The 17254-nt window shown below is 38.0% G+C and overlaps 1 protein-coding gene and 1 long non-coding RNA gene across 6 annotated transcripts in view; one reads left to right on the top strand and one right to left on the bottom strand.

Annotated features, from left to right (window-relative positions):
* Positions 1-1911: 1911 nt before the first annotated feature.
* LOC134156636 (uncharacterized) lies at positions 1912-11549 on the bottom strand. Of its 4 annotated transcripts, none has more exons than XR_009961989.1 (4): positions 10561-11549; positions 8864-9433; positions 3159-3254; positions 1912-2181 (listed from the first exon to the last, which is right to left on the bottom strand). It is a non-coding gene; the product is annotated as an uncharacterized LOC134156636 (long non-coding RNA). The 4 variants fall into 4 exon arrangements; XR_009961988.1 differs by having other exon boundaries at positions 8864-8979; positions 9271-11548; XR_009961987.1 differs by having other exon boundaries at positions 8868-11536.
* A 5689-nt stretch (positions 11550-17238) lies between these two features.
* Positions 17239-17254, top strand: part of CNEP1R1 (CTD nuclear envelope phosphatase 1 regulatory subunit 1) — a 10980-nt gene continuing 10964 nt past the window's right edge. For both annotated transcript variants that reach the window (XR_009961973.1, XM_062604832.1), the window contains exon 1: positions 17239-17254. This exon is cut by the window's right edge and continues 72 nt beyond it. The gene's annotated coding sequence lies outside the window, so the exon portion shown is untranslated.

Genomic DNA, 17254 nt, shown 5'->3' with positions numbered 1-17254 from the left:
ACATGGACAGCAGCAGGATAATTTATGAGTGCGAGCAGCCCTCAGAGTTGTAGTTATCAACAGCCAAGTAAATGCAAAGGTAGGCTGCAATCATTCTGAGGACTAGTTAACTATCCAGAGAAGGCAGTAGCATTAGATTATTACTTACAACAGAAGTCACTTAGAAAACAGGTATTAGAGGGAGTCTTGAAAAATAGCAAGTTCTATTATTTACTCTTGGGTTGACAGCTAGCTCCTAATAGTTTTACCTAGTGCATTAGTGAAAATGAATGAATGAATGAATGAATGAATGAATGAATGAATGAATGAATGAATGAATGAATTGAATGAATGAATGAGCTGCAAGGTAAAAATAAGCTGGCAGGTCTTGCAGAAAGACACTATTCTGAAGCACAGCACTATATTCCACATTTTTCACTACAGGGAAAATTTGCTCTATTTAATTCTATAGCTGGTATTGTTTCTTGGCAAAACTGAATTTATTAATTGATTTAATTCATAAAATGAACAAATTAAGCAATGAAAACTCATCTGACAGATGAGTTATGATAAAGTCAAAAAAGCTCTGTCAGAAAAACATAATGCTGAAGTCACTGTGTAAGCAAAGTGCTCCACTACATAATCTACTGTAAAAGCATAAGCCTGTCTTGAAAAAAAGAACAAAACGATTTAATTTCTCTGACATACTGATAAGCACACATTAGAATTTGTTATTCACCACCAACAGAAATTTTCTCCTGCAGTTATGAAAGCAGTTGTCATACACACCAGAAATACCTAAATTAAAAATTACTTCCCATATTTAAGACACCACAACCATTTTAAAATTTTACTCGTTTCTGAAAAAGTACAGTGAGTATTATGGCTGCAACACCCACGATGTATTTAATGCATCACAGAAGTTACTTTCAGTCATTTAATGTGTCCTTCATCTGCATCTAAACCACTTTCCCTATGAAAGTAATTGCCTTTCAGAATCATAGAATCATAGAATAGTTAGGGTTGGAAAGGACCTTAAGATCATCTAGTTCCAACCCACCTGCCATGGGCAGGGACACCTCACACTAAATCATATCACCCAAGGCTTCATCCAACCTGGTCTTGAACACTGCCAGGGATGGAGCATTCACAACCTCCCTGGGCAACCCATTCCAGTGCCTCACCACCCTAACAGGAAAGAATTTCCTCCTTATATCCAATCTAAACTTCCCCTGTTTAAGTTTTAACACGTTACCCCTTGTCCTGTCACTACAGTCCCTAATGAAGAGTCCCTTCCCAGCATTCCTATAGGCCCCCTTCAGATACTGGAATGTGGAAAAATCCAGTTTTTGATCAGCATTCATGTTCAATCTATAACCAATAATTTAACCTTCATAGTAAGTATTTTTGCAGAGTGTCTACCATTTATTTTGCATGTATTAAAACAAAAAATAGTTGATATTTCAGTAAAATGGTTAAGTATATTTTTTAAATCTAATTGATCGGTTTGTACGTAACTACCTATTAAAGTGGTTCTTCACATTAATTTGCTTGACTGCTTTTGAAACTACAGTTATTTCAAGATTTTCCTTAACTTTTCCACTATTATAACTTTAAGTTATAACAAAGTGAAAACAGTTGAAAACACAAACCAATCCCAAGCAAATTCAATACTCACTAGATCAATATAAAACTGGTTCAAATGTGTCAGTTATTAGGTGAACAAGTAACACCAACAATTCTGGTTGAGGCTAAAGTTAATCTGTTCACTTTTCTGTCTCCAAAGGTAAAAGCAAAAATCATTGATGACCTTTCATTAATTTAGAGATATTCCTTCCCTCCCATTCATCATGCATCAAAAGCCAGGTCTGACCAGACCTGCCCATTCTAACTTGAATAGCCAGATGTAGATTCAACCACAAGTGAAATTGGTGACAACTGCATAAAGCAGGTAACTTTATTTTGTGACTGTTTAGCAGCATCTAATTTAAAATTACAAAGGTGCAGCACTGACACTCATCAACATTTGTTTTAATAGAAAAGCCTTCTTAAATTTTTCAGAAGTTCTCATAGGACTGCAACAGAATCTGAAGTGCAACAGAAGGTGCAATGCTTGCGTGGTTACAGGACTTTCACTATTACCAGTGCCAGCAGTGTCTTCTTAGGTTCCCCATTGGTGCTGTACTTGGTTAACATGAAGAGCTGGAAGAAAATACAACAACTACTACAATATAGTTGTAGTTTCTCTATCTGGTGACCCTCCCCACATCTGCTTGTATCTAAAAATCAGTTCCCCTCTTCCATCAGTGAAAGGTTAATTGCCATCTCAACATTTCACTTAATGTACAATCAAACCTAATTATTTGCTATAAACTTTTGATTGTTTAATATCCTCAAAGGTAACCTAACATCTAAGTTCTCAATTCAGTGCCAAAATGAAAAAAAAAAAAAAAAAAAGCAAGCAGCTCTGACAGGCTCTGTAGCTAGATTATCATTAGCATTAGTTGTAAGAGATATCAGTCACTGTGGGTCTAATCCTCTTTTAACTTTGTGGAGAAAGTTGTTTTCAGTGTCACACTTTCCTTTCTCCACGCCTTACGTCTACAAAACCAAAGGCAAACCTACAAAAGAGCTGGTTAGCCCTCCTACAGGCCAGAAGGTACAGGAGATATCTCCCTCCCACAGTCTGCATCTTCTCCAGCTGTATTAGAAATCAGGCCTTCTTTCTCTCTCCATGTAAAAAAAATATTTGAATCAGGAAGTATGCATTATTATTTTTATTTCACATCTACAGCAGTATCAAATTTTTTCTACCTAAATTCTGAATATTCCAATTATAATTTACATTATTGATTTTCTACCCTGAATAATGTTTCATTTTGTTTGATAACAACAGTAACAACCACACAGGCATCTATGTGCTAAGTACCCTCCTTATTATGAAAAAGCCAAAGAAACCTGCTGAACTTGTACATTTTAGAAACTCATATTTAATTATTCCAATATAAACAGGATCCTTCAGGCTGAGTCTGGCTTAAAGACAGCCAGCCATGGTTTTCATTATTTAAATAAAATAAAGTTTCCAGCTAGAATAGATGTATTGTTGTCAGCATCATGAAGGTTTTAACTAGAAATTACAGTTATTAAAGCAAGCAGCTACAGAGCTTTGTCACTCTCACCTGGCATTGGTGAAAGGACAGGTGTCCCTCCAAGCAGTGGCCATTTTGTAGGTTGATATCAAAAATATCCCAGAAGTCCAAATCCTTTAGTAGGTGCTGAAAGAAGAGGTGGAAGATTATCTTTGCATCTGACAGTCCTGTTTGGAAATGGTTTTTGTTTTTTTTTATTGCAACTGATTTAAAACAAACAGTGAAATCTGCTTTTGTATGCACAGGACACTCTTAACTGTGAGGGTCTGAGAACACCAGGCTTGAAAAATGCCAGTTACCCAGCTGAAAGCCGGTACAGAAATGGGAACTGTAGACAAAGTAGTGACACCACACACCGACAGCTACAAATGCCTTAGTTCTTACCATTCCTAGTGCCCTACTTCAAAAGATGTGCAACCACTGAGCTACAAGTATAACCTTCCTGTCCCGTTTAACAACAGAGCATACTGGCCTGCAGTGTCACTAATCTTAGCATGAGCACGCTATAAAGTAAAACTTTTCCTGATGTTAACGTTAGCTGCACACACAAGTTAAATCACAAACTGACAAATTAATTACAATTTGTATGGAAAATTAAAGCCGGATTTTGAGCTATTTTTTCATGACAAGCATATTACATGTAATCTGAGTCTGGTTCTAAGCAAGGACTTAATCCATGACCATAATATAGGTCACTAGTTTTGATACAGTTTGTGCCTAGCATTCATTCCAAGAAATCAGACCCAGGACTAACATCAATAGCTGCCAAGAGTGTACATGTGGTTTCTTTTTACACTGTCATTTAATAAAAGAAAATAAATCCAATTAAGCAGTGTCACGATATTTTTTGCTGACTTTCCTATTTCAATCATTAAAGCACTATTTAATTTATAATAAAGCACCGTACTCTAAACCTATGCATCCAAGAATATTGATGTTTAAAGCCTGAACCGCCCTCGCCGTTTCTGCTGTCCTTTTAGTTTTCAATGAGCTTCAGTAACTCAAAAGAAATGCAACCAACTTGGTAACTAAAAAAGAAAGCTTTGTAGAATGGGGAAAGTTCACAATGGGAGGAAAAAAGCCTTTCTAAAATAGCCAGGTGTTCACCTCAACCCATACCAACTTCAAACAGATGCAAGGACAGTAGTTGAATCTGATTTCAGACTAAGGACATGAAAGATGAGCTTTATATTCTTACACTTTTATAATGTTAGAATGAATTCTTTTTCAGATAAAGAATAGTACACTCCCCTGCTCTCCTATTCTTTCACATAAAGTTTGCTCTGAAAATAGCATGGCTGAGTTAAGTCTTTCAAGTATCATTTGATCACTGCCAAATATTTGCAAGTTTGGATTTTTCCACATCCCACACCCTACTTGACTGTAGTTCATGTAGTATCTGCTAGGTTTTGTTCTCCTTCTATGAGTAAATGTACTGTGGGAAGTGATCAAGTCAGTCATTGAAACACAATGAATTACTTTGAAATACAAAACTGAAGTAGTATTGTAAGAAGAGCTCCTGACGGTCTATCACCCAAATGAAGGTTTAACCTGAGGAAGGGATTACTGGCTTAAGAAAGCAATCCTACCTGGCAGCAGCAGAGGTGGAGGTTTACTTAAAGTATAGGTGGCAGTGCTTGTGCATGACCTTGCATCCTCACATTGACTTCAACTTCAGTTGAAGGATCAGTTTGTTCAACAAGACTTAGTCTAAATGAACAAAAGCAGTAAGCCATTCTTATGCACAGATATTCTAAGTCTGCAAATTACATATGTGGCTGGGTTTGTTGTTGGGGTTTTGTGTGTATGTGTGTGTCGTGTGTTTATGGGCTGTTTTTTGGTTTGTGGTTTGTTTTTTTTTCAGAAATGTTCTGGATTTTATACTTTAGATAAGTTTATACACCATTATATTAAACCAGGAGTTGCATTCCACTTAACAGACTGATGGATATCACTAACTTGAATTCATTTATGTGTGCAGTATTACTAAAACTTAAATACTCAAAAGCATTAACAGATGATGAAATACTCATTTTGCAACCACAAGTTGTGAGAGAGCAACTGCCCATTAGAGGACTTGTGTATATGTCCTGGTAACAGGTCTAGTTCTGTGAGGAATACAGATGCACATGAGGAATACATGATGCACATGCCCATTGATACACACACTGGCATTATATACATGAACTTTTTATCTCTAGTGCCTATCACTTATTTAACAGATTATTTATGTGGAATGTACCCAAACTTATTTTCATCAGCTTTAAAAGATGCTTGAAGTTGTATTTCAGTGGGAAAAAATATTAATACTTCAATGATGTCTTTTCTGCTCTTTGCATTGTCACTTACTGAGCTCAACTCCACTCGATCCAAGTATTTCCCCACACTTAACAGAAATGTCTAATGCCCAGAGACACACTGTAATCTCTCAGCTCCCATGCTAGGCAGTCATCTACCAGATCATCTGCCTTGTGTGAAACCCTGGTACACTCCTGTTGCTCGGGCTCAGCAAATGTATTCCCAAAAGCTTTAACTAGAAGAGCCAGAGCATCCTCCACAGGCATGCTATGAGGCACCACAAAGACGAAATAGCTGGCTTTAACAAGCTTGTGTTTTCATCTACTTCACACATTTACAAAAAGGTAGAAAAGCATAGCTGTTAAATCTGCGCAGTATAACTGAGGGAAATTTTTGAAGCCTTCAGTTAAATATTGATATAGCCCTTCTGTAGATGCAGAGGTTAATTCTGATTTAGCACCAGTACGTAAAACTTCATTTGAAATATAAATGAAAAGCTGTTAATTTCTTCTTCCCACTGTAAAAATATTACTGGTCGTTCATAAGCTAAAGCTATAACTGAAAAAGATTCCCAATTCCATACAAAGACTTTCACAAACATCACAGCTGAAATAAAATGATTAGAACAGATTCCCCCCCTTCCCCCCCCCCCCCCTTTAATTTCAGCATATCTTTTACCTAACTAGAGAACAGGGCACATACTTTCCCTCCAGGAGAAGCTGCCTTTTTACTATTGTGTTCTTGATACAAGATGCAAAATTTGTGAATTTACAATAAAAGGTTCTGAAACAAATGCAGATAAAAACTTTAAAAACAATTGTGATTCATTTACATAGAATCAATGCAAGACATGGAAATTTTAATTAAGCAATTTCTATATAACTATCATTAATTACTGTATATCGCAATTTCTTCCATGCATTTTATGTCATTTAAGCAGCAATCCAGGACAAATATTTAATCACTCCATGGAACATGAATTATTACAAATTCAGTGAACTATTTCAAAGCTGTCTCATTTTAAGTAGGTCAAATCTGTTACCCAGAAGTGCAGTGAATCAGCATTTAAAATTTTAGTGGGTTAAAAGAAATTTAGACTGCAATTCTGAATGGGACTGTTTTAAGTGACATCTCTCAAACAAACATAACTTTCTTTTGATAGAAGAATGAAACACGATTACAGTGCACAAGGGAAATGCTAAATTGGGCTGTTCTAGAATACAAAACCATTATTAGCTTCTTGGAGTGCATGTGTGAGATCTAACTTATGTAAGGTATATTATTTCCACTACAACACCAGGTTCTTGTAACCGATTGCCTATAAATCTAGCATATTGCCCTGGGGAAAAAGAGAAGTTGGCTATATGCAAATGAAAATCTGTCATTGTTTCCTATTGCTGTGCTCTTGCCATTTTGTATGTGCCAAATGCAAAAGGATCAAGTCCAGTGTTGTGAGGTGTAAAAAACCCCACAAAACAGTGTGCTCATTGATCAGATACACTTTCTACATCAGAAAGTAACTGTGATCTCCGTTAGCAGTTAGCTATTCTTGCCTCATCATATTTTAGTGCTATATTTGAGTGACATACTCTTAATTATTGAAATAATTTCTGTTTAGCATTTGATTCTGTATCAACATTCTCATATACTGGGAAATACTTGACTGAAAACAATATGAACTATTACACTGATATTAGTGTAGTTTTGTTAGTAGCCTGTTTCTTGAAAAAAACACTGAAGATACAGGGCACAAAAGTTAACAGTAATGATCCATATGTTCTCAGGATAAATGCTACACAGTATCCTTTAAGGATTTTACAGATATCTTGATTTTAGCCTTTTAGACTTGTAAGATCACATTTCTTACTGATAGCAATACGAAGAGGTGAAAGTCACAGACTCCATTTGCTTCACCAACAAGAAAGCTTGCTAACATTGATCCTGAAACTACAAGCAGGAAAGTAGACAGTCAAGGAAGAACTATGTCTTCTTCATATCCTGTAGTACACATACTTATTTTTTAAACATTTCTAACAGTATTTCATTTACATATTAAAGCAACACACTTGCGCTTGAACAAGTTGAAACAAATTGTTTTGTCAGCTTCTATTATTTTTAATTGCTTAAAAAAATTAGAAGTCAATTTACAACTTCCTCTGATTATCCCAGATGATATATGCATTTCAGGCAAATTAATGAACCCAGCTGCAGCAGCTCTAGTTCCTCCTATCTGAGTTTTGAGTCTCTCTACTACTGACCAAACATTTAAATAGACCACTAAACTATGATAGTGTCAGAGAATTTCCAACTGGTAATTCCAACTGTACTACTATATTTCTGCAACACTCCATGAACTGAAACAGAAAAATCTCTGTGGTAGTCCCAATCATATCTGAGTATCAGAAGGGGGTATGTCAAATACAGAGGTCTGTGAGGAGGAAGGGAATTAAACATTGCATTTACAGTGCCAGAATTTAATACAAAGAAAGGCAACTGTCTCAGCTTAAAATAAGTTTATTGATTCTGTTGTTAGAAGGTGTGTGAAGGCAGAACAGATCATCTACATTTCCTGTAAGTTTCAAATGAATTAAATACATAGGGAATCAATATCAGTAACAAATTTGGTACAACACACTTTGCGATGGGGAGGAGGAAAGAAACAAAAGTTAAAATACCAAAGCAGCAATAAGGAAGTCAAAAGGAGCTATAGTTTAGATTTCCAATTCTCTAGATAGTCCTTTAACAAGAAAAAGGAATTCTGTGTATTTGAGTGGTTAAGATGTACATATTCAAGTGGTTAACATCTATGTATTCAAGTTGATCCAGCTTGCCTCCAGGGGATAAGCAGCAAGATAATGGAAACTAGCTCTTCCAGGATTAAACACTTGCAACAGAAGCTTATCTTCTGTTTAACAGAATGTTACTCTAAGTGTTCTCCTACTACTAAGAACTAAATAATAGACCAAAAGCTCTGTGCATTTTAGAGCCCTTTTTATATAGCCAACTTCAATTTTTCCTTCTGTTGGCAACTGTGAATCTTTCACATCAGAAAGATATTTGCCATGCATGCCCACAAAGATTACTCAGGCAATAATAATATCTGAAACTACTTTTAGTATGTCTAGATTAAGAGACCATAAAATATATCCAAATGCTGCAAGATGGTCTTTAAAGCAGAAAAGAATTAAGATCAGACCTGAGTAATTTTTTTTTAAAAGAACAGTCTCTTGTGGCTGTCATACTCCAAAGCGTGGGAGATACATAGGAAATTTTAGGACTAACTGTAAGTACTAAGGAGATCCAGAAACATTAAATAGGCATGATCTTCAGATATTATCTACATATTTGTAGGGTCACATTTCTGAACTGGGTTACACTTACCCATGTAATTACCATTTCTGTAATAGAATTAGCTGAAGAAAAAACTTAATAGAAACCTACTTCTCCTCCTGGCTGATGGCAACAATGACAGTCAGAAGGTCTCATTCTTTCTGCACCTTTTGATAAAACTGCAAGCAGAGCTTCTCTCTACAATCATTCCTAGTGCAGTCACCTGCAACCAAGAATCAAAAAAAAATCAATTAAGCAACAGCACAGACTGCAAAACTGTATTAGCACATCACCAAGTCTTCACTACTTTACCATGTAACAATACTGTCAAAAATGATAAAAACCAGTTCTTCGAAGCTAGGTTGGTTTTTTCCCCTCCCTTTTCTTTTTCCCTGAGGAAATCTGTTACAGCCAAACAGGGCATAAGAAACATTATTAAACTCAGCTTCAGAGTTCTCAGAATTAATCTGAGAGAATTAATCTGAGAACAGCCCATTCATCTATTCCAACCTACAGAGGATTATTTTTGTCCTATACTCTCCTGAATTTTCTTCTCCTTTGATGCTGAAACTCAAATCTCACTCCAACAAAAGACAGTGAGAGACTAGGAAAAGCCACCACACTGCTTTTTGTTTTTTCTTTTCACTAAAGCCAGACACTATTGCTCACTGACTTGCCTGTGCAAAAGACCAGGTAGTTATTCAACCAATATCCCTCTGGTACCTTCCTGGAAGAACTCATACTGAGCACAGGTAAATCCATAAATTATCCTGCAATTCAGTTACAATTATTCCTCACACAGATCTTACCACATGCTGCTACATTTACACCATTCATTAGCTTGTCTAGAAGCAATGGGATAAACAACTTCTTTAGCTAGTAACAGAAAAACTTTCATGAATAATCTCCACCCTGAAGGGAAGTACCTATGTATTTTTTGCCACTGAGTTCTACCAGGGATTAAATTTATAACTCACATTCCTACACGCTTTTCATTACCCATATTCATTATAATTATTTCATATATTCATTATAATCTTTCATTATATAGTTAGGTAGTATTGTGCTCAATACAATGATATTCCTGTCAAGCTGTGCATCTCATTGTTAAATTAGTAGTTCATTAAAAAAAGCCTCACTTAACTTTCTACAAGAGCCACTATAATAAACGTTCTTAAAAGACCACATTGACTAATCCCATTTCAAGATTTTTTTAAACTCTATGAATAACAAATTAATAACATGAAATTTACTTAACCATATCTTGACTGAGTTAGATAATGCTTAAACTCTCAAGAGCTTTTTTTTCAAGCTTATTTTTAGAAGTTTAAACTATAAAATTCAAAAGTTAGAAAATAATTTCCAGGTAATCTGAGTATGCACTCAGGATCACCTACTACTAGCATTTATGCTAGTAGCATGTAGTTAGATTTAGTTGCTAGTGGAAAGCAAGTTTCTCTGACCACTAACAAAAAGAAAGATTATTTAAGGAGAGATGTAACTAGTCAAAAATCCTCAAAAATTTCAGAATGACTCTTCAGGATGACATCCACTCTTTTTGCCACAGACAAACTCCGTAGCCAAGCACCTGTAACAGACAACACTTTGGAATTCAAACTAGAAAAGCACAGTCTAGAATTTGGCAGGCTCCAAGGCATGAGATACTTCTTAGATATTCACGACAAGATTACTATTAAAATGAATGTATATTCCTGCTATAGCATTAAAAATATTTTTCTGTTTAATACCTAGAATGTTTAAAGCTTTAGAATAATTTCTATTTATGCTACTGAAAGTTTTTTACCTATTCAATCTTCAAAATCCTTTGAATAATCATATGGGAAAGGATGACTTTTCTAACAAGATCCATGATGATTTATACTAAAGGAGGTAAGAATATAAGGTTACATATATACAAATGTAAAATTACATACATAAGAATATAAGGTTAGACCAGAAAAATCTTTTAAAATCTAGAATAATACAAGTGTTAAACAATAATGAAATACGCACATTCAATAGATGTTCATACTATATTTGTTAAAGAGTGTAATTGTATCAGATAAGACAGATGTACTATTTCTCCTTCCCCACTCTTTCATTAAGAAACTCTTGAGAGATGCGAAAAGGTCATGTTTCCTTGTCCAGCTTTGCTTAATTGAATGAACACCTTATGATACACCATACAGCAGCTCAGTCAGATCCTCCCAACATTGGTGAAAGAAAGGCAAAAGAAATACTCTGACATCACAACAGTCATTGCAAAAACATGCAACCACAAGGGGACATCTTTAGCCAAGATTTCTGCTTACACAAGATCCTTCTAAAGCTTTTCCTTCATTCATTTTTTCCTTAAGTTTACAGTAGAAAGGGCTTTCATTATGCATCAGCAACTGGCAGTATCTGAAATTAATTATATTAATATTTCATTTATTTGCTTCCCATAATAAGATGCATCACTTGTACATCACTTACACACACTAAATTAAGCATGTTTTTAAATTACAGTACAGAAAAATAGACTTTACTGAAAAGCTACATCCTGAACTGTCCATATGAACTTCCTTTAAGATTAGCTCGTACATACTGGCTTACTTTGTCCTGTACCAAGAGATGTCTTTCATGAGTACAGCTTTATCAAAAAAAAACCCTAAACACAAAACCAAAAAACATGGTGTTTTTTGTTGTTTGTCTGTTTGTTTTCACCCTCTTTTTACACTTCTATTGCAGTGCTTAAGTATGCTCCAAAACACAGCTGGGATATGTTGCGCTCTATTTGTACTAATTCCTAGAGATCCTGTGGTCTAAGACAAGACATACAAGATTATCTAACATATTAACACAAACAAACATATGATAGCCCTGGGGGTGTATGTTCTGTTTGGTTTCTAAAGGTATGTCTAATCTAACTGACCACAAAAAATTAAAAACAAAGAATCCATTTAGATTCTGTATTTCAACTAGGAACATTGTGGTTTTCCTCAAAAGATGATTAGCCAAAATCCCCAAAAGAAATTATCTCCCACTTCCCTGATATAACTGCAATACCATAGAGAGAAGAGTAAGATTGTCACGTTATTTCAGAATATGCTCTTTTGGAAGCAGTTACAGAGTGAAGCAATGTGAGAAACAAAACAAAAAAAAAAAAAAAAGACAGCAGCAGCAGACTTCTGTGGTTGTGGTTGTTCCATTTGTTTTTAATAAGGAGCACTTATACTTGGAAGGAATCATTGTTTTGCAGAAGTGGTATCAAAGACTAACAGTACAGGGCAAGCGAACAGATTGCAAACAACCCTCAAAGCAGCTGCTGTGCACAGGATATCAAACTAAACAAAAAAATGCCCTAAACCATGCCTAGAAACAAGAAGAAATACAGCATATCCTGGCAAACCAACAGGGTTTATGGCTTAGCATTTCAAACAGACAACAAGCTACCTGATCCTGTATCTAGGTGTTCTACTACGCAGTGTAACCATCACAGCTCACATTAACACCCTTGGGCTACACTACCCACTGGTGACAGCTGCCAGCCAGGGAGGGACACAGGGCCATACCCATGGGGAATGACAAAGCAGATCGGAAGAGCGGCCCCCTCACTCACAGACCTCAAGGTCTGTCTACACACAGCAAGGATATGACACTGCTATATCCAAGACAAAAGAAACAAGTTCAGCTTTCAGTCTTGGATTCTCCACACTTTTAAATAGCTTAGTTTTCCTATTAGCCATTACTACTATGGTGCAATATCTTTGACATAAACCCAAAATTTCTAAGTAAAACATCCTTGTTCTTAACAAATAACTTTCAACCTGAAAGTCAATAAAAGGAAACAACTTTGTCACTTTATTATCATATGAGGAAAGACACCTGAAGAACTAAAGTACCCCTCAAAACATGGAAAGCAGATGAATGCACCTCTTTCAGTTTTTTTAGAAAACGAAATAGTGTGGGAAAGCATGAGGCTGAGAAGACACTTATGAACTAAACCTGAAGGACTAGGAACTGGAAAAGTTGAAACCACATGACTCAAGACTGAACAAGAATCCTCTCCTAACATAAAAACATGACAAAAATGCTGAGGGAGTTTTGTTTAATTTTATATTCTACATCTAATATCCAAAGATTCACTTTTCTCATAAACTGCTTCATAGCAACATTTCTGTGTTACATATTATTCACTTCAGAAGACATGGGATCTACCTGGATGCATGTGTGGGCTGAAAGTCAAGAAAGTTTGGGGACTAAATATTGAAGGCAAACAGCAGGGAACAGTCAGCACAGATCAATAAAACTCCATGTTATAGAACACAGAACTTGCGTGACATTCTTTTAGGCTACCCTAAAGTGTGCTAAGAGGAACAACAAGCTAAAAAAAGGAATTAAGTTATGTTGGATATAAGAAGCCTGTCTTCTGAAGTGCTATAAAGGATAAGAGGGTGAGTTTTACTTCTCCTGTCCTAAGTATCTACACATACATAAACCCCTCATTTCAGTTGCAGAAAAAGAACAGAGGAAGACAAATTTATAGACTACCAAAGTTCAAACTATTCCTAGCATCTCAACCCATAACTTCCCATATTCATAGAATCATTGAATAATAAAACAGTTAGGGTTTGAAAGGACCTAACTGGATCATCCAGTTCCAACACCCCTGCCATGGGCAGGGACACCTCACACTAAACCATCTCACCCAAGGCTCCCTCCAGCCTGGCCTTGAACACCGCCAGGGATGGAGCACTCACAGCTTCCTTGGGCAACCCATTCCAATGCCTCATCACCTTCACAATAAAAAACTTCTTCCTTGTATCTAATCTAAACTTCCCCTGTTTAAGTTTTAACCCGTTTCCCCTTGTCCTACCCCTATGGTCCCTAATGAAGAGTCCCTCTCCAGCATCCCTTATAAGCCCCCTTCAGATATTCAGTGTGGCAGAACTCATTTCATACTACGATTCTAAGAAGTGAAAATGAATCTTCTTTTAATTACATTAAGACAGACAAAATGTGTTATGTCTACACTATACCTCATTGTCGTGGTTTAAGGCCAGCCGGCAACCCAGAACCATGCAGCTGCTCGCTCTCTCCCCCACTTTCTCCTCCCGCTTCCAGAGGGATGGGGAGGAGAATCGAAAGAATGTAACTCCCACGGGTTGAAATAAGAGCAGTCCAGTAACTAAGGTATAACACAAAGCCACTACTGCTACCACCAATAATAATAATGATAAGGGAAATAACAAGGGAAGAGAATACAACGAATCACCACCTGCCGAATGATACCCAGCCCAACCCGAGCAGTGATCTAGCCCTTCCGACTAACTGCCCCCAGTTTATATACTGGGCGTTGATATGCTGTGGTATTGAATACCCCTTTGGCTAGTTTGGGTCAGGTGTCCTGTCTCTGCTTCCTCCCGGCTTCCCCTCCTCCCTGGCAGAGCATGAGGCTCAGAAAGTCCTTGGTCAGAGCAAACATTACTGAGCAGCAATTAAAAACATTGGTGTTATCAGTGTTGTTCCCAGGCCAAAAGTCAGAAACACAGCAGTGCACCAGCTACTAAGGAGAAAAATGACTGCTACTGCTGAACCCAGGACAATCATGTACAGATGATTCTTTGGATTTTGCTCAGATATACATATAAAGCATGTAAACACTATCCTTGCACCACTGAACACAAGTTAGGATAATACTCTTCAAAAGTGGAAGGTAATTACTACAATAAACAGATTTATAAAAATATATGAAGTAATAAAGGGAAAGACTGAATTCTTAACAGCCTTAAACATTAACACTGTATCTCTGAAGTAGCATGTTGCCTCAAGAGGGAGGAATTGTTTATAGGAAAATAAGCAGGAGAAGCGATTATGTAGATGAAAACATGCAAGAGAAGGCTGGAAATGCATTCAAACTAAGAAACAGGTGACTCATCCTAATTACATATTAGCAGATGCTGCTAACAGATGCTCCCACATTATGCTCAAAGTACAGCTGTGAGAACCAGATACCAAAGATGCTAAACTCAGAGAGATGCATCCCTTGCACCTCAACAAGATACTTGAGATATCATTCTAAGCTGACAAAGTATGTTTCTTCCAATCACCTCTGCATTGTGAAGCAAGCCAAATGTATACTAAGCCCTTTTGCTTAAACTGTTAATTTTAAGGCTTCAAAGGCAGCAAAAGGCATCAAGGGTTATTAACATATGCACCAAGCCTAAGAAGCTGTTTCTTCAACTTATAATTGTAGTACAATGAGAGTTATATTGTCTCTTGTCTCATGTACCTTACCTACTCTCCTGCCAAGAAAATTGTATGGAAAAGTAAAACCTAACTGGGAAATTTCAGAGAAAATAAAACCATTTTGAACTACCCAAGAAGTTTTACATTACAAACAACACAGGAATTATAATTACTGTTGGATTTTTCTTCCTGGTGTAAGTTCAGCTTTTAAGTGTCACAAATCATAGAATCATAGAATCATTAGGGTTGGAAAGGACCTTAAGATCATCTAGTTCCAACCCCCCTGCCGTGGGCAGGGACACCTTACGCTAAATCATATCACTTGAACAAAAACCAGCTTTAAGATACAGGTATCTGTTCAGAAGTAAACCAAACAGCTAAAGGAAGATAGAACAGATCAGCTGGAGACTTGCACATCAACAAACTCACAGAAGTATTAATAGCCTAGTACAAATTACAACTTTCTGATACTCTCAGGATACAAGAAGTCTCCAAAGGCTATGCACAGCACTGCATTTTTCAGAGTAACACTAACTTCATGGGGTGTGACTAATTCAAGGTTCTACCAACTGCAAGTAAGGAAGAAAATATGTATTTCCCAGACTCCAATTTTTCAATCCAGTGAAATATTCTAGTGCTAATTGTTATAAATGTGGCTCAAATAAATTGACGAGAGCCAGACCAACGAATCAAATCAGTTTATTGAGCAAGCGACAGCAAGCAAAACAGCGCTGGGCGGTCAGGGAGTCTCTGCTCCGCCAACAGCACGCACCCCACTTCCCCAAAGTCACTGGTTTTATACTCTTCTTCATCTGATATACGTGTCACCTCCTGGCGTCTTCTGCGTCTGTGTGATCTGTAGATAAAGGGTCTCATTCTGTCTCCCGGTGGGTGTGGGGAGGAAGGCTCCTTATCGCCTTCCCCATGCACCATTTACTTTAATGGATACCCGCAGTCTATAAGCAACATGTCAAAGCACTGTAATTTTCCAGTAACTATTAAGCAAGCAAGTAACTCTAAGCAAGTAACTCCTAAGCAAGCAAGATTTGATTAACAAACAGGAATTTACTCATTACACTAATTGTCTGCCATAGCCTTTAACAACAGCTAAAAAAGAAACCCCTGAGGTGCTCAGCCTTCCCATTTGGCTGACAGAACTCCAACCAGCATTGGTGGGCATGTTGCTGCTGGTTTTCACACTGGCAAAACCAGCGTAAGCTACTTAGGCACAGCTATAAGCTGAACTCACAAATGCTCTTAAGAAAATATTATATTGTCATCTTGATTCAGTGAGCCATCACCAGAGAAACAGTAACTTAAGACTTTTTAGAAAACACCATTTCTCTGTAATTGCACTTAAAAATAATGAGATCAAAACGACTATAAATCGTGTTTTCACGACCTCCCAAGTTTCCTTCAACGAAGTCTTTGCACACAAGTGATGTCCTGTCCCACCCACCCCCAGAGCACCGCAGTTCCCCGTGGCTGCTTCTGGAGGATGGCAGCACAGAGCTCCTACTGCACCACAAACCACCAGTCCGGCCTTCAGTATGGCTTAGCCGGAAACAAATGGCAGGGCAGGGACTCTTGGTCCCTGGAGAGCTCGCTAATCAAGTCATTCTAACTCAACAATTTCCTGCAAGGAGCAGAGCAGCTCGGCACCTCTGTATCCTGGCTGGGACCGCAGAAGACAATAGGACCTACGGGATGATGACGGCTGATCTCTGTACGTCCGAAGGGACACTTACAAACCCTCAGCCTTTAAGCACTATGTCGGACGTCTGCACCCCCCCAGGCGACAGCTGCCGCAAAGGCCGCATGACGCGCCGCCACTACGGTCCCATCCCAAGGGCATCCCTCCAGCGCCGCATGGCCGCCGCTGCAGGAAAATCCGCTCGTAAACAAAGCCCTGGGCGGGAGAAGAGATACAGCCGGACTGACAAGGGAGCACCTCGCACTCCTCCAGCCGGATACAGCGAGCACACACGCGGAAGAAGGCGCACCGGAGGACACAAAACGCTGCAAGGCGGCGAACCCTCCGTCCCCAGGCGGCGGCCCCGTACACGCGCAAGCTCCGGCCAAGCTCTCCCTCAACGGCAGCAGCAGCGGAGCTCCACCCCGCCCCGCCCACAAATAGCTGGAGCCACGCCCCAGCACTTTCTGTGACCAATGCGAGCCGCGCTTGCTCAGGGAAGGCATGGCGAGTAGAATACTCTCCAGTAGGGTGCGGCGTTGTTACGGGAGTGGGCTTCTGAGTCTGTGCGACG

The sequence above is a fragment of the Pezoporus occidentalis genome, unplaced genomic scaffold, assembly GCF_034315485.1.
Source record: "Pezoporus occidentalis ecotype Australia unplaced genomic scaffold, CSIRO_AGI_Poc_V1 ctg89, whole genome shotgun sequence".
Taxonomy (NCBI): Eukaryota; Metazoa; Chordata; class Aves; order Psittaciformes; family Psittacidae; genus Pezoporus; species Pezoporus occidentalis.
The sequence above is the reverse complement of the archived record's forward strand: the minus strand, read 5'-3'. Positions and strand labels throughout refer to the sequence as shown.